This window comes from Vombatus ursinus, unplaced genomic scaffold (genome assembly GCF_900497805.2).
Source record: "Vombatus ursinus unplaced genomic scaffold, bare-nosed wombat genome assembly UNPS02011334.1, whole genome shotgun sequence".
Classification (NCBI taxonomy): Eukaryota; Metazoa; Chordata; class Mammalia; order Diprotodontia; family Vombatidae; genus Vombatus; species Vombatus ursinus.
This window is the reverse complement of record NW_020951112.1, coordinates 6,070,888-6,092,938: the sequence shown is the minus strand read 5'-3', so window position 1 is coordinate 6,092,938 and position 22,051 is coordinate 6,070,888.

Sequence of the window (22,051 nt, the reverse complement as noted above, 5' to 3'; positions counted from 1 at the left end):
TGTTATTACTTATTACTATCACTAACACTTGGTTTTCCATTTGTTGGTATTAGCCTGAGCAAGTCCTTTTTTTTTAACTTCCTCAGGAGGAAAAATAACTTCCTATCCTTCACAGCCATTTCTGTTTTTCTTTTTCACTTTGTTTCCTGTTGCATGCTGGTTGGTTTTTCTTCTCTTTAACTTGGAGAAGAAAGTATCTCACTGGGAAACTGTCCAAATGTATTCTAGATGTTAATTATTTACACCCAGTTGATATGGGCATTCCCCATCTGTTGTAAAGGGGAAGGAGATGCTTTAGCAAATGTTTTGTTTCCCAGCTGAAAGAGAAAAATTTCCCTAGATTCCCAGGTAGAGTTAATGAGCTCCACCAAGTTGGTCAAATAGGTCTCTGAGGGATGAGGAAGAATTTCTTCCTTACGTAAATTCTCTGAGCTTTGGGGATTTCTCACCCATAGTTTCAATTTATTGGAAGGGATTAGGAATAGATTACAGGAAACCAACATCAGATGCCTTACTGTTCCTAGAGAACAAGAGGGGTGGATGGTTGTTAAGAAGTTAGAAAGAAAACATTGCCTAGGCTCATTCCATGTGATGAGTGAATCCTGCTACCCCCATATTTATATTTTGTCTCTTCACCTTTGAACAACTATACTGTATTTTATTGTTATAAAGAAACAATGCATTTTCCAAAGGAGGAAACTGGCTTTCCTTTTTGCTGTTTTTCAACTCCTGGTGGCATCTGCAGGACATTTAGTTCATTGTATATTTTGTAGTGATCACTGGGAAAGAAAATATTGTATTCAACATTTTAGACAAAAGCTTGCAAGAAGTGATTTGTATTAATTTAGATTATTCAATTCGAAGCATTTCTGCTAAAAGGCAGAAGTCTAAAGATGGGCACAGTACCCCATGATTCTGAAAATATTTCTCTAATTCAAGTCATTGCAAAGTTATATGTATGGCTTTCCAGGACAATAGACAAAATTCCACAATTAAAAGATCTTAGGGTAAAGTTAAGTTAATGATTTGCTTTATTAAATAGAACAATAGTCACTTAACTTTTGATCCCCTCCTGGAGAATCATTTTCCTGAAACCATTCTATCCTTCTTTGACTACTTCCTTTAAGGATTCTCCTTTCCAGGAAGTCAAAGGTGAACACAAGATATACTTCCATTAACTGAATTAATCAGAGACTTCTTTCTTATCTTAGTCTAATAATTACTCTAATCCAATATGAGATCAGTGAAGGGCCCCTTGTCTTTATCCAGTCACCACCTTAATTACTTATGGAAGAAGTCCTTCCAGGACTTGTCTGAAGAAAGAAAAACAGGACATTGTTTCAAAATTGATAGTTAAAGAAAGACTGAGAAAGTCTCTTCCTGATCCAAAGTCCAAAGTCCAAAGGCTTCAGACTTGGATAATTTTTAAATGCTTTCTTAATATTTCTAAAAGAGGGAGTGGATGGGGTTAGATTGAAAGACACTTTGACTTCCCTTTTAGGGAACCAATTAGCAAGGCTATCCCTGACCCAAAAGACAGCCATTTTTGAGGTTCCTTGAACTATCATGGCCCTCTTGAATAGGAGAAAACTGAGAGGATGATGTTCAATAATGCTTTTGAACTTTTTCCTCTTTGTGATATCTCTTCCCATTACCAGCACACTTTTGTCAAACTCTTCAGTACCTAAAACCATCCTCTGCAAGAACTTTAACCTAAAAGGGGTACTGAGAAACTGCCATCCTTGTCCATCTGCATGTGCTTTATGTCTGTCTTCACACACACACACAGACACACACACACACCTTCTTAAGAATAGAATTAATGCAGAAATCACCAGATAAGTTTACCATGCCATAAAACAACCTCTGGAAACTTACTTCACACCTGAACTACTTCTCACTTTGGAAGTACCCTCCCTATGATTGCCAGGCTCTATACCTTCTATGCTGTATGCCAGGAATTATGTCTTCATTCCTTTCTAGGCTACCCTTGACTCTCCACAGGACATTCTCAGCCATGTTCCATTTTGGGGCCCTTCATTCCTACCCTCTCCCCAACCTACCCCTGCCTTTTCAGCTCACTTTTATTTCCCCTTTTAGAATGTAAGTTCTCTGAGAATATTTGCATGCATTTGTATTCCTAGGACTATACACAGTGCCTGGTACACAGTAAGAGTTGGTAGTTGTGTGGTTTGTCCTTTGTTCTCAAACAGGACCATGACATCAAGGAGATAATGACATGACTTGCACTAAATTGGATTTGAGTGAGGGAGGGATATGCAAAGTCATCAGCCTCACTTTCTCCTCCACAGCCATCTCCTTCCAGATATCCTGGCCAGATATTGATCAGGATGATTGGAGATGGCCAGGGGTGGGGGTGGGGGGTGGGGATTGGCCCTTGGCCTTTTCAAGCTAAGGTCTTTCCAGGTTTTCACTCTGAGTGAGGCAACACCCATTCAGTGAATACACCTGTTGAAGAAGTGAGTCAAGGGATGGCCCGTTTAATCAATTAAAAAAAAAACTGGGAGGGGAAGACTCTCTGTGTTGCTGGCCAAAAGAGAAACAATTACTATTTACATTCACTCTGAGCCAGGAAAGCCCAAAAAGGTGCTTGGGCAGGGACCTATTGTTGTTCAATCAATGAGATCCAGAGTGAATTGGATTTAAAGCATGGTATAAATGTTTGTTGACTTCTCTCTTTCCCCACATATACATAGTATATATTTTGTTCCTACTCATATGTATACATGGTGTTTTCTCTTAGTAGAGTGTAAGCTCTTTAAGAACAAGGGCCATTTTGCTTTTTTATTTGTGTCTTTATGTCAAAAAGAAAAGGACCTTTCTCCTTTGGGTAAGATGGAGGACCACTAGACTTTACTATCTCTTCTACCACTCATAATTCAAGCCTTTCCATCTGCCCTGCCTCTCTACACCCTACAACCCCCCAGCATTGTCATGTAACTTATTTATGTGAGCTGAGGACCTTTTGGCTTTACCATCCAACCTGGGGCTACACCCTTATGACTTGTGGGGTTTTGAAACAGCCTTGCAGCTAAATTTTGTTTTATATACTATCTCACCCAGTTAGAGTTGTCAGCAACTTGAGAGCAGAGACTACTGCTTTTTCGCTTTGTATCGACAGCACTAGCACAGTACTTGGTACATGGTAAATGCTTAACAAATGTTTTGTTACTATTCTTATTCGTTCATTCAGCCATTCATTCTTTCACTTATTTCCCATCATGGAACAGTGGATAGAAAGCTGATCTTAGAATCAGGAAGACCTGGGTCCATGTCCTGTCTAAAAAAAGCTGGTTGGGTGCTAACACATAGTAGGTACTCAAGAAATGCTAGTTGAATTGAATAAAATTTTCAATTCACTCATCCATCTTTGTTTGGCCCTTTCCCCTGCACTTCTTTCATAGTTTGTAATATAGATAATTATTTGTTTGCCCTAATCCCATTATTAGATTATAAGCTCCTTCAGGCTAGGAACTATGTCTTATTTCATCTCTGTGCCCTCAATATCTAAAACAGTGCATTGCATGTAAGTAGCACTTACTAAATGTTTATGAAGTTGAATAGAATTACTCAAAGGTCGATAGCACCATCCAAATGGCCTAAACCATCAACTCCATAAGTGAATGGCTTTCAAGGCCCTTTCTCCAACTTTATTTCCCACTTCTGCCTAATTAACCATCTAGTCAGGCCAGTGACCAGATACCTCATTCCCAGCTCTTGTTCTGGATGATTCCCTTGCTTGAGATACTCTCTCTTAACTTGATTCTCTATTAAAGTATTGCCCATCCATCAAGATCAAGTTCAAGGCCCACATTCTCCATAATGGCCCATACCTTCAACTACACTAAACTAGCCCCCTTAGATCTGCCTACTATATTCACTCCTCTTATGCTTCATATCGATCAATACCACACAGTTTAGCAATTGATGGCTCTCATTTCTTTAAGTATTGTGGGCCTCATTTTAATGTAAGGGGACTCAGTCACAGTTCTGGTTTTTCTCTTGTACTCTCTAGTGTGCTTAACACAATGCTGATCACAGCATGGACACTCAATAAATACTGATGGATAGGTCTTGTTTAGAGAATTAGATCTCTCCTAGAAATGCAAATAATAATAATAATATACATTTCTATAGCACTTAACATACATAATCATTTTTGATTTACAATCCTGTGAAGTAAATTCAATTATATTAAAAATAGCCATTTTATATATGAGAAAACTGAAGCTCAGAGTAGTTAAGTGTCAGAGGTGAGTGAACACAGATCTAACAGACTCCAGGTCCTGTACTCTATCTGCCATACCAGACTATGTAGGTAGGAGAAGGAAGGAAAGAAGGAAAGAAGGGAAGGAAGGAGGGAGGGAGGAAGGAAGTGATGAAAGAAAGAGGAAGGAGAAAAGGAAGAAAGGAAGGAAACAAGGAAGGAAGGAAGGAAGGCGAGAAGGAAGAAAAGGAGGGAGGGAAAGAGGGAGGAAGGAAGTAACAAAATGAAGGGAGGGAGGGAGGAAAGAAGAAAGGAATATAAAACATTTCCCTTGACTAGAACGTGACCTCCTTAAGGGAAGAGATGGTCTTTTTGTCTTTCTGTGTATACTGACAATTAGAACAATGCCTAGTATATGGTGAATGCTTAATAAATGCTTGTTGATTAACTGCCTGAGAAAATGAAATCAACAAAATGAGGACAACAATATACACCCTAGCTAGAACAAAGTAAATCAAAAGATCAAATATTGAAATTGAACTCTTTGAAATTATGATGACCAAATATGGCCCCCCAAAAAGATATGAGAATTCACTTCCCCCATCTTTTGGCAGAGGTGAGGGACTATGGGTGTAGAGCAACACATAAAATGCCAAACTTGGCTGATGTAATGGAGTTTTCTTTTATTCTTTTACTATAAGATATAGCTTTCTGGAAAGGCCAGGGGAAGGCATATATTAGGAAATGGAAGTGATATAAAAACAAAAGAAATCATTAGAAATTAATTTTGAAGTGCTTCCATTGTCTGGCTTCCCAAAATAAGATGATTTAGCTGGGTAGGGGTTGGGGGTGGATTTTAAAGCACCTTGGAGAGCACCAGTAATAGTTGAGAGAAGAGTTGCAGAGAGGAAGGCAAGGAGAACCAAAAGCTTCTCTATTGTCACATAGCATTTGGAGCTGGAAGAGACCTTACAGATCATCTCTCCAACTCCTTCATTTTATAGATAAGGAAACTGAGGCCTGAGGAGGTTAAGTAGTTTATCCATGGTCAAATAGCTTAAAGTGATGAAGAGAATGATGAACTGGGAGACTAGAATTCAAATTCTACCTCAGATGAGTATTAGCTGTGACCTGTCACATTAGTAATAGGATCACTCATCTTCCTTCTCTGTACCTCAATTTCTTCATCTGTCAAGTAGGCATGGTATTAAGAACACCTGCATCCGAGGATTTTTCTGTGGCTCAAATAAGCTCCTATAAACCTTCAAGGGCTCTTTAAATGTCAGCTGTTATAATTAAGTAGTTGAGATTCTGGTGTTGATCTTCCGATTTCAAATCTCATATTCTTTCTACTATACAATTCCTCAGTGAAAATTGGGATTTTTAGATAATGTGATGAATCAAAGAATTCCCAGGTGGTTGTTTGGCTTCTGTTTCTGGTGTAGACAAAAGAGAGCAGGTTTAGGCTTCAGAAGCTCTCCGATCCTCTTGCCTCACTCACACAAACTCATATTTCCAAATTGTGCCCATGGTGAACCCCACATCCGGGATGTAACTAATAATTTTGGCACCTGGGGCTGCTTGAAACACACCCAAGCAAACAGAACACAATGGGCCCTTGCTGGAACAAATCTTTTGAAATGCACCCTCAAAATGGTGTTTTCTAATTCATGATGTGAAAACAATATAAAAAGTAATTAAGACAAACTCAGCTGAGTTAAAGGTGGAATTCATTACTATAGAAGCATCTAACTGCCAAAAGTATTTGTGTTTCATTGTTAGGATAGGGATAGGGGCTAAAACTGTAATTTTATGGACATAGGGAACTCCCAGGTGAGAAAATTCCATTTACCAATGCAGATTGACAACTTTTCTGTGACTTAGAGTCTTAAAGAATTGCTTAGTGCACTGAAAAATGAATGACTTGCCCAGGATCACTTAGGCAATATCAGAGACAGAACTTAAAATCTAATTCTTCCTGTCTTTATGGCCAGCTCTCTACACTTTATCTACTATACCATGCTTTATCTCTCTCTCTCTCTCTGTTTCTCTCTTTCTCTGTCTCTTTCTCTTTGTCTCTCTCTCTCTCCCCTCTCTTCTCCTCTTCTCTACTCTCTCTCTCTCCTCTGTTTCTATCTCTTTCTTTCTTTCTTTCCTTTCTGTCTCTCTCCCTCTCTCTGTCCTCTCTCTGTCTCTCTCCATCTCTCTGTGTCCTTTTCTCTTTACTTTGTCTCTCTCTTTCTGTTTCTCCCTCCTCTCTTGCTGTCTCTTGCTGTCTCTGTCTCTTTCTGTCTATCTCTGTGTCTGCCTGTCTGTCTGTCTATCTCTGTGCCTGTCTCCTTCTCTCTCTTCTTTTTCCCTATCTTTCACTCTCTCTATCACCTCCTTTTCTGTGTGGACATACCTATCTTGTCCAGACCTGTGACATTATTGGCATAGGGAATTCCTAGTAAGAAAGATCCCTCTGTCAACACCAGCTCTCTATCCACTACAATCACCTTTATTACATTATTTCACCCTCTAAATTCCAATCCCCTGGGAAAAGTACATTTACCCCACCCTAGTTATACCTCCCCCTATATTGTGAATGGAATGTAAAAATATCTTCCTTCCTTTCTCCTCCCTTTGGTTCCAAATAGCAACCCTTGCTCCTAAACTTAGACTAGCACTATATGGGCTAGAGTTCAGCATTTCTCTGGGTTAAATAGGTTTTTTTGTGGTAGGACTTGGAAACCAAGGACTGTTTATGACAGTTTTTATGGGGAAATGCATTCCAAGTTCCAAACAACCTGCTTACAACTGAATTTTTGGAACCCTTCTCATTGCTAAGCAGGGACCTTGCCTAGACTTTTTGGGCACCAAAAGTCCCTCTTACCTCATCTTGAGTAGGAAATTGTTGTCACCTGGCTAGGGACCCTGTGGATGTGTGCCCACACTTTCATAGCCTATTTTGGCATTAAAGTTGTGTGGCTGCCTTTCTAAGGCCAAGGTGAAGATGATTACTTGGGTTTATCCCTCACTGGATGTTGGAGGAATGATTTAGATATAGGTCACAGCAGGAATTGTCTGGGGACTCATGGGAAAGCTGGAGAGAAAATTGGTAACTCATTTACATTCTCTTCTTGTTTCTCAACAGCCCTCCTTCAATATGGTTTGCTCCTGGCTGTGGGGAGACCTCAGTAATAGCCAAGCCTCTTTATCATTTTTCTCTTCATCTGGGAAGAGGCTAGGCATATGTGGCCCATACAACTCCCTTCCCTCCCCCTCCTCAACATTATTCCAAAAGCAATGATACTCTTGAGCTAGGTCAGACATATATTACATAAATTACTGCCAAGAGGTGTATTGTTTTAGGAGGTTATGTTTGTGTATATGTTTATGTGTGCATTTCTCTAACTTGAGAAGCTAGTGAATAGGTAGAAACAAAGCCCAGATCTCTCTCTCTTCATATAAGTTGTGACCACCTCTAGGTAGAATAGCAACATACGTGTCATGAGCATATCAGGGGGAAATAACCAGATTGCTCTCACTAAGTCTGGAGCCTTCCCAAGTTGAATGAGAGATGTGAATGTTTCCTTCTCACTCCTTCAATGTCCCTTCCCGCTCCTTCTATTTCATTCTGTACTGCAAAGATGACGAAAAATTATATATCATGATGTTCTAGAAAGATGACTAGGTTATTAGAACATTCAGTCACCCTCTGATATTTTTTCCTCTTTTCACTAACTCTTTGGGCCCCAAACAATAATTAGTCATCCTAATCATTCCAGGATAAACCAATAGGTTTTTAGTAGCTATTCAACGTTCTTCTTTGAAGGGAAATGTCTAGTCTTATTTATTATAACAACATAATGTGATTTTGAAAGAGACAGCCTACTGAAGGATTGTGTTTTGGCTAAGGAAAACAGGAACAACATTTTTTTTAATATGGAGAGGATGTCATACTATTCGTATTATGTTTATAGAAGAATGGTAAAGGGGGCAAATAAATGGAGGGACCATTCATTAGTGCATTCTTCCGCCGAGGACTTTGTCTAATACCCCCTGGCTGCTGGCAAAGATTCTTGTCCGCTGTCTCGTTGAGAGAGAGAAAAAAAAAAGAAATCCATTCTGCCCATTTCAACTTTGGTTTATTGTTCTCATTCTAATCTCCCTCTACCATCTCCAAGTATAGAGGGTAGGACTCTTTTTATTTTATTTTATTTTTTGCTGAGTCAAGACTTTTGCTATTAAAAAGAAATTCCATTCTCCTACCAATTATGATGAGATAATAGGTTATCCTGGCAGACTCATTTAAGTAACTTTTCAGGTATTCTCCTTGCAAGGAGAAATGTGCTCACACTTATCAGAAATGCAAATGTGGCATTTATTCAGCTTGATGTGAATAGCTTAGCACTGGGCAACCACAGCAGTGCCAGTTGGAATGCATTTCCGATTCCAAAAATTCACCCTTTCTCCCAGCTAATATGACATTCTTTAAAGGAAAAAAAATGTGCCTTTGCCTCAGTGCCAGGCAACAAAAATGCCCCTTTGGTGGGGCTTTTTATTTTCACTGAAAACCTGTTATTGTGTGCTGTTCGTCAGGACAGAGTAGCAATAAAAGAACTTGATGCCCACATCGCTTTCATGATGGCCAAGTTTTAAGAGCACTGACATACAGGTCAATCAATGTTTGGGATGACAGTGGGTGTTATTCTCCAGAGAGGACAGCAGTATAACAATAATGTTTACTGGCCATCATTTTCAATGATTTCATGCCATCCTTTAGGAGATGAATGAACAAAGCTTGGCTGCAGGCATGCATGTAAATAAATTACACATTAAGAGCCAGTGAGTTGCAATCATCTTTCTTAGAGGATGCACTAAATAGTCGCAATCAGTGAAATAGATGACAAATTGTGTTAAATATCCTTTTCAGATATGGTGTCATTGTGGCTGAAATGAGATGGGGTGTGTGTGTGTGTGTGTGTGTGTGTGTGTGTGTGTGTGTATTTTGAGGAATAAGGGGAGACAACTGAGAGTCAAGATGAATCTCATTGTTCTTAGGTATGGGTTAGTACACAAGACCACACTGAAAATAACTGATTGGGCATTTTGCCTTTCCTAGGTGAAAAGATATATTATTGATAAAAGGACAACAATGTCTAAAGCCTTTAATAATGTATTACTGTTCTTCTTGCTACAGTGTTAAAGTTAAGGTCTCAAAACCAAGTGTGCCTCCCCCACCTTCTCATCATAGGGCCTCTTTCCGCAATGACCACTTAAATTATTGAGAAGATCTTTTAGAATTAAGATTGATTGGTGAAGCTGGGAGTGGTGGGAGTGAAATGTCTTGGATAGACAATCCAGTGAAATGGAAAACGCTGGCTTTGTTGGAAAGCATATGGATTTGAACCCCATTTTTGTTACTGACTACCTTGGTGGCTTTGGATAAGCCCCTTCTCATCTGGGCCTCAATTAATCCTAAATCTGTACTTGAAGACCTCCAAGGAGGTAGAACTAATTAAATCCCAAGAGGGCCATTTTGGTTTTGGACAGCTCTAATGGTAGGAAGTTTGTTGGTTTTCTGATATCAAGCCCAAATTTGCCTGTCTACAATCTCTAGCCATCACTGCTGGTTTTACTCTCCAGCCCAACCAGAACGAATCCAGTCCCTCTTCCGCATAACATTAACTCTAATACCCTCCAACCCACAGTCTTCACTTCTCCAGGTTAATCATCCCCGATTCCTTGACCAATTCTCATATGACATGTACTGAAGAACTTTCAGAACTCTGGCTACTTTGTTCTAGAAATTTTTTACCCCATCAACATCTTTTTTAAACTGTGGCACATAGAATGGAGCATGATGCTCTATCAGTCTAATCAGAACATAGTACAGGAGGATTATCACCTCCTTGTTTCTGGAAGTGATGTTTCTCTTAGTGTAGCCCAAGATGGCTTTAATATTACTGGCTGCCACATCATACATCTGACTCATATTGAACTTTTAAGCCAATAAAAGCACCAGATATCTTCCCAATCCTGTGCTTATGAGGCTGGTTTTTTATATAAGATTTAGCATGAGACTTCAAATTCATATCCTATTGAATTTTACCTTATTAGATTCAGTCCAATGATCAAGCCTGTCAAGATCTTATTGGATCCTGATTCAATCATTCAATGTGTTAGTTATGTGATGAGTATACTATCTTTGCCTTTATTCAAGTTGTAGCTAAAAATATTTGTCAACATTAGGCCACTCACAATTGTCTAGGGTACCCCAATAGAGACTTCCTGCCAAGCATAGGCAGGCATAGAGAATGGGTGGGGTGTGCCACAAGTCAAGATCGGAGCTCTATGCACACTTATGCTGCCATGCCGCATTAAGACATTAACAATTACCTTCTGTATCCAGCCACTTTCAAATCTATCTAATTATATGATTATATAATATGCATTGTTCTGTCTTCTCCAAAAGAATAATATGAAATATTTTATAACAGTTTTGCTAAAATCTAATTACAATATATTCTTTATATACTAGTTTAGTAAAAGGAAATAAATTAGTTGGATACCACCTGTTCTTAATGAAACCATGTCTCTGCAACTGTTGCTTCCTTTTCATTGTTTTAATCTTCTCCTTCTCTTCCTCCTCCTCCTCCTTTTTCCTTTTCCCCTTCCCCTTCTCCTTTTATTTCTCCTTCTCCTCTTCCTCCCTTTCCAATATTCGCCCTTCCTTACTCTGACTCCTTCACCTATCTGGCCCTTGGTAAATCACATAATCTCTTTAGGTTAGATTAGATGATCTGTTGGGTCTCTTTCAGCTTTAAGTCTATGGTGCTATGACTATGAACCTACGAAATCTTTGTGTTTCAATTTCTTCATCCGTACAGTGACGGGACCAACTAACGAGATCTAAGTTTCCTTTTAGCTCTAAATCAACATGTCCAAAATTTAACTCATTATCATCTCCCCCTCCCCTCTTTCAAACTTCCCTATTGCTGTTGAGGCAGATATGTGAATATTTATAAATATTACATAAGTAAATATGTAAAAATTCTGTGAATGTGTCGAAGGCACCACCATCCTTCCAGTCCCCCAGGCTCACAACGTAGGTGTCATCCTCAACTCCTCAGTCCCTCTCACCCCCTTATTGAATTTGTATCCAAGACCTATTGGTTTTATATGTAACATCTCTTGTGAATGCCCTCTTCTCTCATCCTGGTGCAGTCCTTCATCCCCTCATTCCTGAAGTATTACAATTGCCTATGGTTGGGTTTGCCTACCTCAAATTTCTTTCCACTCTGATCCACCCTCCATTTAGCTACCAAAGTGATCTTGCAGTTTGAAGTTTTAACCATGTCACTTCCCCAACCCTTACCCTTTTCCACTGGCTTCCTATCACTGCCGGGATCAAACATAAAATCCTCTGGTTTTCAAAGCCATTCATAACATGTTCTCCCTACACCTCTTCAGATGTATATCTTATATCTCCTCCCGAGTGCTCTGTGGTACATGAACACTGGTCTCCTTCTTCTTCCTTAAACAAGACATGCCATCAACTGTGGACATTTTCACTGACTACCCCGTTCCTGGAACCCCATGTCTGGAATACTCTCCCTCCTCTTCTCTGGTTCCCTTCAATTCCTGGCTAAAATCTCACCTTCTACAAGAAGCTTTTCAAAATCCTGCCTTAATTCTATTGCCTTTCCTCTGTTGATTATTTCAGATTTATCCTGTATATATCTCGTTTGTACATAGTTTGCACATTGTCTCCTTGACACATATTGAAACTCCTTGAGAAGGAACTGTCTATTACCTTTCTTTGTATCCCTAGTACTTGCAGATCACAGATGCTAAATACTGTAAATATTTATTGACTGCCTGCCTGACTAATTCTTTGACCCTTCATTTTTCCACTGGGACTAGCCCCGGTCCCAAAATTACATTACTCTGTATCTCGCATATGTTTTCTTCAAATTCCAATGACATGGCTAAAAGACAATGAAATACAGCTGCCCCATCACCCCCTTCTTGCCTGGCAAAGTGTGACTGATTTTTCCCTCTCAGGTTCATGTTGCCTTGTATGGCCCTTACTGGAACAGAGCTCATTCAGTGTCTGTATAAAAAGCTCTGCTTGCATCTGGCTTCCAATATTGTCATTTTTTCATACTCAAATGGTTCTTGGGTGAAGTGTAAAGATAGGATAATGAAGCATCTGATAGAATTTAGGTACATTTGACAAGGCTTCTTTAAGTTAACAAACCGATGTATTCTTAATGCTTTAAACCTAAGACATTTATTGTTCAGACTCCCCACCCCTCATGTTTTCCACATATTTTTTACTCCCTTTTATAAAAAGGAATTGCTTGTTTCTTTAGGAATAAAAAGAAAATGCCTTTAGGCTACTCCCTTGTATTTTGTAACAATGTGACTTATATCTTTCATAATCCTAGAGGCATTATCAAAAGAAGGTCTAGGATCTCTTTTCTTTTCTTTTCTTTTTTAACAAAAAAGGCTTCACCCTCCTCTTTTTCTTATTATACAAATTGTATTTTTTTTTGTTTCCTTATCTTTATGTGTGTCTCCAGACTGAATGTGCAACCTTTTGGTTTTCTAGACTCTTGTTTGTGATGCCTCAAATGAGGGCTCAGACAGAAAAAAGCTGGAGACCTGCTCTTCTCTTCAGCCATTACCAAAGAAACATGGAATTATACAGTCTTTCTAGGCAAGAGAAGCTATGTGAGGCCCACTAAGGCATTCGTGTTTCTACCCATTAAGAATGAGACAAGAGACATGCAGTTAAAATTGGCTAAGTGCTGCATACTGTATAATGTAATCTAGTTTACAGTAATGAAAGAGGCTTTTTTGCATGTTAAGTGGTAATCGAGTTGCTTTGGGAAAGGAAATGGAATACTCAGTGTTTCTGTCTTGCCAAGTCATACTTTATATATGGCAGCTTAAAGGTATTAATTCCAATTTAGGTAATTGACATATGCTTCCGAAGCATGGATGCCATTCTTCTAGACAGTGAACATTTACATGGAATAAATCTCCTCCTGACCTCTGCCTCCCCTCTAGATTCTTCTGGGTCTAATATAGCAGTGATTAGGCTCTTAGCACCATACTTCTGTGTGTGTGTGTGTGTGTGTGTGTGTGTGTGTGTGTGTGTGTTTGTGTGTGTGTGCTTTTCTCCCTTTAAAGAACAATATTTGCCTAAGATGAATACAAAGGGAAGACAAATTTCACCTCCTTCCTTCCCTTGAGTGAGTTATCCTTTCCCTTTAATGCCCCTCAAATGGATCTGACCAAAGGAGATCATATTATCAGAGAATACATAGCCTTAGAGATGGTTGGAGTAAAGATGGAGAGGATGTCTGGAGATGGGGACCTGAGTGCAAACTCCAGGGAGCCGATTCCTAAGAGGACGATAGCAGCTAAGAACATAACTCTGAGTTCAGCGGGAAATTAGAAAAATGAGGCTGACAAAGGTAGGATTTCATGGCTATAGACTGTGCAGCAGAGGAGGAGAAAAAATGATTTCACAATGTTTTAAGTGTGATGTTCCAAGAGACAAAAAGCCTTTTCTACCTCTTTTCTATGTTTAACACATTCTTCATTATTATTTGTATATGGCATTGAGTAGTGACTGTTTGGGGATATGTACAGAAATGCCTTGGCACAAAGACTGCAATATTAGGGTTAGTATCAAGAAGTTTGGGAGAAGAATGGAACCACTGATTCCAGTGCTATAGGGAACTCCCAGGTGAGAAAGCTCTTCCTACCAAAGCTGGCTGGCACCCTATTTGCAATTTATAGTCTCAGAACATTGCCTAGAGCACCCGACAATTAAATAACTTGGCCAGAGTCTCACAGGTGTCACAGATGCAAATTGTCTTCAGGTCTTCCTGGCTTCAAGATTAGCCCTCACCACTGGAGCACACTGCCTTTCATTTGAGAGCTTGATCAAATGACTTAACCTCAATGTGCCTCAGGAGTCTCCCCCAAGATTTGACTTATAAGTCACCATTGGGTTGTGATCTGGAGGTAGAGAGAGTTCTTCCTGTTGGGGAAGTCATCCAGGAGTGGGGAACCTGAGGTCCTGAGACCACATGTGGCCCTCTAGGTCCTCAAGTGTGGCCCTTTGACTTAATCCGAACTTCACAGAACAAATCGCCTTAATAAAAATACTGAAGTTCAATCATCATACTACCATTCCTTTGATCTGGTAAGTGTAAAAACCTTTAGATGGAATGACATCAATTAGGTGGAAGAGATATTTTAGATAAAGGATTAAGGGTACTCTTGAGCATCTTTCAAATGATACTATGTTACTAGTACTAGTTAACATACTAGTTAAGGGTGGGGCCAAAACAATTCATTTTCTAATGTCTTTCTATAAGGCAAGTATCTTATCCTATTTAATACCATTGAATTCACGCTCAAGGGTAATAACTGTACTCATAAACCTGAAAGCCTTGGGGAAATAGTCGAACCTACATAGGAGTACAGGTTCAGACAGCTTCATCTCTGATCTTCAGGCAGCACGGAATCAGGAGACTTTCCATCAAGTCCCAGAGATGCATCCCAGGAGGTGTCAGGTTTACTTGAAGTATTGAGGTCCTAGCTCTGATATTTACTGCATTGTGACCCTGAGCAGTCTTTCTAGGCCTTCATTTTTTCATCTGTAAAATGAAGAGTTTGGACTAGAAGGCTTATATCCCAAAGAGAACAAAGAAAGAAAGAAATATGTATGAAATATATGCAAAATATTTAAAGTAGCTCTTTTTGTGGTGGCAAGGAATTGGAAACTAAAAGATATGCTCATCATTTGGGGAATGGCTGAACAAATTAGGATACACAAATATTGTTGTTGTTTAGTTGTTTCAGTTGTGTCTGACTCTTCATGACCCCATTTGGGGTTTATCTTGAAAAAGATACTGGAGTGGTTTGCCATTTCTTTCTCCAGCTCATTTTACAAATGAGGAAACTAAGGCAAACAGGGTTAAGTGACTTGGCTAGAGTGACACAGCTGGTAAGTATCTGAGGCCAGATTTGAATTTAGGTCTTCCTCACTCTAGGCCCGGCACTCTAGCCATTGTGCCACCTAGCTGCCCCACATAGTGACATACTATTGGGAAGATTTGTATGAATTGACATAGAGTAAAGTGAGCAGAAACCAGGAGAACAATGTATGCGATCGTAACAACACTGTGAAAATAAACAATTTTGACTTGAGAATTCTAATCAATGCGGAAGACCAGATAGAAAAGTAATGGATAGAAGATTCAGACCAAGACATACATTTCTGAACATAGCCAACTCAGAAACGAGTTTTGCTTGGCCAGGCATATTTGTTACAAAGGTTTTCTTTTTCTTCCCCCCATCCCCCAGTTTCAAAGGGGTAGGCAGAAGGAAAAAAAATGCTTATCAATGGAAATTCAAGTAATTTTTAATGCAAAAAAATTAAATGAAGAGTTAGATTAAATGACATCTAGGTCCCTTCTCCATGTCACAGTTTACGATCTCTTAGAGTGATAGGAGTTTTTATCTCTGAGCCCAGGGTAAAGAGGAAAAAAAAAAGTCCCTGTCACTGTTCTCTGTCAGAATCAGTTACACAGAGATCACCATCAGAAGGATATACTCATCTATTTCAAGTTTGTTGTTTATATGTAAGGACCTTCTGGTGTCAATCTTGACATTTATGAACCCCACACCTCAAACGCAGAGATCAAAAGCATCTAAGCCATCAATTTCTCACCTGTTCCAAGCAGGCAGAGAAGAAACATCACCCCTTCACCTTTTCTCTGCTCCTCTCCTCCCCCACCTTTCTATTCTCCTTGGGAAATGGGTACAGGGAAGAATGTGTGTAAGCTCATAAAAAATGTCCTTAGAGTTGTTAGGAGCCTATCTTCTTAGATGTTTTCAGCAATATAGTGATTCTCAACTAACATTGAGTTAGCTCCTAGCTTTGAAAGCTGAACAAAATGGCCCCTCATCCTGTTTAGCTCCAGGCAGGAAAACAGTGGGTTTCCTTTTGCCCTACAGAAATGGAAATAGAGGGGATGCCCATGAATCATTTTGAAGGTAATAAGGGATCTTCCATTTATTAATAGGGCAAGATCCCTTGTCCAAACTGACAGCCCATCTTCAGAACTGGACATAGAACAAACAGACAAAGTGCTAGATTTAGAATCAAAGGATCTAAGTAAATCCTAGCTGTTACTCACCAACTATGGGACCTTGGACAAATTACTTACCTTTTTTTGCAAGACAGTTTCTTCATCTGGAATGAATGAATGAATTCATTTGTTAAAAACTCACTATATGCCCAGTAGCACACTAAAAATTGGAGATACAAATACAAGCAAGCAAAGCAGTGTCTGTCTTTAAGACAGTTCTTTAAGAACTTCCATTCCAGTCATGGAAGAGAATACACTTAGAAGATGACGGGCAGGGATACATGTTTTGGACAGGGGAATCAGAGGGAATGGCGACTTGGGTCATATTGGATGGCGCATCCTCTCCTAATGTAGAACACTAATGGTAATGTTCTCATACTAGCACCCCCACCTAGTGTGTGTGTGTGTGTGTGTGTGTGTGTGTGTGCACCTGTTTGGGGGGAGGGAAGGCTGGCAACAGTTCTGTGGGGCTGGGGAGAGAGGAGACAAGGAGGTTAGGTGTGTGGTATGATGGCATGGAAATGACTGGGAAGTGGACAGAGGGTCTGGATCCAGTCAAGGCCAAGGGATGCTCACCAGTCAGAAGCCCAGGGTCCCAAAGATTGACTGCTGAGATGGAAGTGAGGGCTTGTGGATAGTTTCATGGCATGCATATGACCAGGAAGGGTATTATAGTGGGTTAATGTAAGATGAGTGGGTTGGACCAGCTGATCTCAAAGGTCCTTTGAAGCTTAAATCTATGATTTTGGGATCATAAGATATTTCAGATCTTAAAATACAGAAGCTATAGCATTGTCTTCAATCCTTAAGAGGGCAGGGATGAGTTGGCCTAGGTCACAACAAGGAGGAATGGTGGATAACAATCATGTAAAGCTTCAAAGTAACTTTAAAATTACATAATCCCTCAGACACTTAACATTTAACTAGCTGTGTGACCCTAGGCAAGTCACTTAATTCTGATTGCCTCACCAAAAAAGCAAAAACACAAAAACATAAAATTACATAGTTGATCCTTCCCATTTTATTGATTAGTAAAATGAAGAGTAGAGTGGTTACTTGACTGTTCAAAGATACATAGATACTAAGTGGTATACGATTAAGATTATGTGAACTGAAAAAATAGAAAGATGGGGTAGGGTGGGGCAGGGAATATCTTCCCTTCTTCTCCCTTTCCCTTTTCTGGATAACCATTTATATCCTGTCCTCAGACTGTTGATGTGCCCCTTGGACCTTCTTCACTGTGCCTCTTGTTGACCTCATCAGCTCCCATGGGCTCAACAGATACCTCCAACCCTAGTTCTAGTCCCATTCAATTGGATATCTCAGAGGCATTTCAAACTCCATGTATCCAAAACAGAACTCATTTTCTTTCCCCCTAAAATGCACTTTTAAATTTAGCTATTAACAAACAAGGGCACCATTTATCCTTCTTGTCATATACATTCACATCTTTGGTGTCATCCTTGACTCTTTCTTCTCCCTTGCCCTTCATGTACAATCAGCTGTCAAATCTTATCTTTTCTACTTTCACAATATTATTTTCATTGAGGGGTGTGCTGGATCCAGCTTGAACCAATTCTCAAAAGTCAATTGTTTACCTCTACTAGGTCTGTATCCCAAAGATATCAAAGAAAAGGGAAAATTACCTATTATACAAAAATATTTATCACAGCTCTTTTTGTGGTGGCAAAGAACTGGAAATCAAGGGGATGCCCATGAATTGAGGAATGGTTGAACCAAGTTATGATATGTGATTAAATACTATTGTGCTATAAAAAATGACGAGCAGGATGATTTCAGAAAAAAACCTGCAAAGACTTATGGGAACAACTGATGCAAAGTGAAGGGAGCAGAACCAGGAAAACACTGTACACAGTAACAGCGATATTATAAGGATGATCAACTGTAAAAGACTCAGCTACTCTGATCAAGAAAATGATCCAAGATAATTCCAAAGAACCCATAATTAAAAATGCTATTCACCTCTGGAAAGAGAACAAATGAACTATGAATGCAGATTGAGGCATACTTTTTTACTTTTTTTTTCCTGGTGTTTTTGTCTGTGTTTTCTTTTGCAACATGACTAATATGGAAATATATTTTGCAATGTTAACTAATATCAAATTGCTTACCTTCTCAAGAAGAGAAAAGAGAGAGAATCTAGAACTCAAAATTTTAAAAGATGAATGTTAGATTTTGTTTTTATATAAATACTTATCAATTGAATGAAAGATCAGTTTTCTTTGGTTTGATTCATTGTACTTCCTCCAGACTGAGTCATACTTTAACTATGCCAGACAAATTGGAAACCATACAATTTCAAAGGTTTTCCCACACTGGAGATTCTCCAGCCTCTCTTGGTGTCCTTTTTTGCTTTTTTAATATCCAATAACCCAAACCATTAAGAAGTCATTTTTCTTTGTAAACCAAGCTTTCTCCTGACCTGTCTGCTCTTTGTTTGATGTAAACGGAGATAAGCTCACCCTCCTTCTGTGCAAGGGCTCTTAATGACTTAACAGATTCCCTTTCACTCCTTTTTCCCCCATGAAGAATAGTTACAATTCTCTGGACTTTATGTGGAACCTGTCTTATGATTGGCTTTGTAGATCTTCATTTTATCTTCTCGATCTTTCCATGTTCCCCTTCAATTTCAGAGCCCCCAATTCAGCACATGACACACACCAGCACCTACATCTCAGGGTTATTGTGAGGATTAAATGAGATAATATGTCTAAAGGGCTTAGCACAGTGCCTGTAAAACTAGTGGTGTTTAATAAATATTTATTCCCTTCCCCCTATATTTCTTTTCAAAACTACAACTACAACATTTAGAAACATTCCAAGCAACTGCAACTCTCTAATGAATGCACTTGTCATAAGTGTGTCTGTCTTATACCCCGATCATTCCACAAAGGTGTGGGTTATGTTTTATGTAACTGTTATATACCCTCCTCTCAGGAATTTGAGAGGCTCAGAATAGCACTTTGTAAACCCTAAAACAATAAATTCCTGTTATCATTAATATGTATACATGTATATATATATATATATATAGATAGTATGTGTTTGTATGTAGTCATACACAACTATGTGTAACCATGCACATCTATGTGTAAAAAAAACACACGTATGCACAGGTATTTGGACCATATGCATATGTACTCACGTACATCTATGTAGATAGAAAATCAGTCTTGAAGCCAGAAAGACCCAGATTAAAGGCCCACCTCTGAAACACTCTAACTGTGAGTGCCTGGGCAAGGCAATGAATTTCATGGTGCCCTAGGCAATTCTCTAAGACTAGAAGATCTAAATTAGGTACTGACTTGTATCAGTAGTTTCTTCACCTCTGAGTTCCCTATGCCAATGAAACCACAGATCCTGCCTCTATCACCAGCATCTAACAGAGTGTGTAGCACATAGTAGACACTTAATAAATGCTTACTGGTTGATAAATAATTTTGACATTCCTTACAGTACAATACTAATTTGTTATATTTATATACCATGTTTTATTTTAACATGAAAATCACGGACATCAACTCTAAGAGGAAAACAGCAATGTCATCCATTGTCCTGTGCTCGCCTTACCCTCATTTACTTCAAATGTCCCTGGGCCTCATTCTCATAGTTTGTTGTGATTTTATTTATCTATTTATTCATTGGTACACAGGTAATTTTGCCTCTGTGATATGACGATCCCACTTCAAATTCGACATCCACTATCCACCTTGATCTCACTTTCAATGCTGACTTCTAGTTTTCTCTCTTCTATTTAAAAGGTTGGGCTTTTTTTTCCCTGTTCATATATATCCAGCCACACTGGTTTGCATTTTCAAAGTCAAATCTCATTGTTATTCTTTCCCTCGGTCCTTTTGTATCATTTCTCTGATATCCCTGGTATTCATAATATCTCCCAAATGAGTACCATCTGTGAATTTCATCAGCCCGCTGTCTATTCCCTATCCTGGCTTATGAATGAAGATGTTAAATAACAGAAGACATCAGAGACCAGACGCTCCCTGCAGCCCCCCACAAGGAGCCTGGTCTGCTGTTTATGACACTTTCTCACTTGTGTTCATTACCCTTTGTTTAGAGCCTTTCAGGTAATTTTCAATCCCAAGTGATGAAACTTATGCGTTAAAGAACTGAAAGTTTGGCAAATAATCATCCGGTGTAAAGCGAGCTTGCCCACTTTTTGACAAGCTCTGGGTCTTGGAAAAATAATTACCTGGCTTTCCCCTCCACCCCACACCCATAACTTGGTCTCCTACTGCATCCAGGGCCATCTCCAGTCATCCTGATCTATATCTGGCCACTGGACCAAGATGGCTCCAGAGGAGAAAGTGAAGCTGGTGACTTTGCACAACCCTCCTTCACTTAAATCCAATTCACTTGCAAGTCATGGCATCATCTCCCTGATGTCATGGTCCTCTTTGAGAAGGAAGAACAAACAACAAAACAACAACAATACCCATAACTGATATTTTTCTGTGCACTGTTATCATCTGAGTTGGGTCTTTGTGCCTCTGCTTGACTGTAATCTCTATGAAGACAGGGATTCACTCTCTGCTAACTGAATTTTTTATCTTCCCCAGTATCTACTTTATATGCAAATTAATACTTCCTCATTGAATTTATGGATAACAGATGAGTGGATGAATAAGTAGATAAATGGATAGTTGGATTGATAAAGGGATGGAGGAACGGAGAGAGAGATGGATAGATGATGGATGGGTGAATAGATGGATGTAATATGGGTGGGTTGGTGGATAAATAAACAAATATACTGATAGCTAGCATTTATACAGGACTTTTAAGGTTTACAAAGCACTTTACAAATATTACCTATTTAATCCTCATAACAATACTGTGAGGTAGGTGCTATTATTATACCCATTTTACAGCTAAGGAAACTGAGGATTAGAGAGGTTAAGTGACTTGCCTAGGGTCACATAGCTAATAATTGTCTGAGGAGGAATTTGACTTAGTTATTCCTAATTCCAAATCTAGAATATTTACAACACAGTTTCACAGTGATGAAATATATATGTATATGATACATATATACATACATATGTAGTGATATACAAGTATATATTCTATAGAATATATGTATCTATATATAGTTTTTATATAACCATATATAGTTCATCATTAATTTATTTTCCTGTAAACAAAACATTTTATTAATACAACAGAACCCAGTAAGAACATGGATCAGCATTAAATAGGTTGGATAAATTGTAGGGAAAAAAAAGTGTATCCCCTTGAATAGACCATATAGTAAAAGCAGAAGGTTAGCCTCTAAAGGTAGGGTCTTAGGATCAGAGGACCACAGATACAGAGTTGAAAGTGATCTTAAAGGAATTCTTGACCAAACCCCTCATTTTATAGCTGAGCAAATGCAGGTCCAAAGATCGTCACTTCTCAAAGGTCACACATATAAATGGGGGAGGAGGGAAGTGGGAAGATGGGGAGAACTAAAAAAAAAACTGGAACTAGTCATAGTTGACCAAAGCTTAGTCCCAAAAGAGAAATTTGCCCTAGGGCAGGGAGTTTAGAAGAAATTAACAGAAAAAACATTAAGTAGAAGAAATTCTACTTAATCTAAGGAGTAGTACTCTACTACTCTACTAGGAGTAGAGTCTGATGGGAG